This window comes from Gavialis gangeticus, unplaced genomic scaffold, assembly GCF_001723915.1.
Source record: "Gavialis gangeticus isolate Ggan-Ray unplaced genomic scaffold, GavGan_comp1, whole genome shotgun sequence".
NCBI classification, from domain to species: domain Eukaryota; kingdom Metazoa; phylum Chordata; order Crocodylia; family Gavialidae; genus Gavialis; species Gavialis gangeticus.
In genome coordinates this window covers 115,616,599-115,617,611 of record NW_017729022.1, presented here as the reverse complement: position 1 = coordinate 115,617,611, position 1,013 = coordinate 115,616,599, and positions in this window count along the sequence as shown.

Genomic DNA, 1,013 nt, shown 5'->3' with positions numbered 1-1,013 from the left:
CCCTTCTTTTTTTTTTTTTTTTTTTTTTTGTAAAGGGTTCTTTACTAAGATGGAGCTACTACCTGCCTTCAAACTAACATGACTTCCTGCCTTGCTGTACTCATGAATATCAGGATGAAAGAGCCAGGGTGAATTCTACTACTTATCTCCTTGCACAGAGCCACCTGGTGCTAGGAATGCAGCATGACCACTGGTTCATGAAAGGAAGGGAAATGGTCATATATTCGATTTATAGGTTTTTGCTGGTTCTGTGCTTTTATAACTTCATGGGGATAGGTTTGCTGGCTTCTTCCTGGAAGGTGCAGCTAAAGCGGCCAAATGTTTTTCAGCAGCTAACATACATGTACACACAGCTATTCTTAAAAAGAGGTGAAAGGTGAATTGTGGGGAGAGAAACAGACTAGAAATGTCAAATGTCTGGAAAAATGTCTCAAGTGGCTCATGGGGCAGAGTTTTGGTTCTGTACAGAAACAGAAAGGTCCAGTCTGGGCTTGTGGAGGAGATGACTCTGGGATCAGAGTTTTTCTAAGTCAGATTAATTTGCTTTTAAACAACGGCGCCCCATTTCAATGTACACCTAACTCTTTTCTGAGTGTCTTCTCTTGGTTGATTTTAAACACAGCCTACATTTTCAGTCTATAGTGGAAGTGTGACAGCTACCATCCAGAGAAAGGGAGATGAGCCCAGGTGAAGGAGAAATGGAAAAAGCTGGCTGTCTTTCAAACAACTATTCAGAAAGTCACACAAGAAATGGGCTGAGCATGAGCGACTGTTATCACCTTAGTTGGGGGGAGGGGGGACACATGCCCCCCCAGTGACAAGTCACTGACTGGGGAGGGGAGGGTCCCCCCCACGACCAATCTTGCCAACTGGGGGCAGGGTTCCCCCGCACCCAATCTCACTGACTGGAGGGGGGTTGGGGCAGGGGAGGTCCTCCCATGGCCGATTGTGAAGTGGCCTCAGTGCTCCCACCTGCCCCCCAGAGCCCTTCTGCTGCCCCTCACTCCTGACCC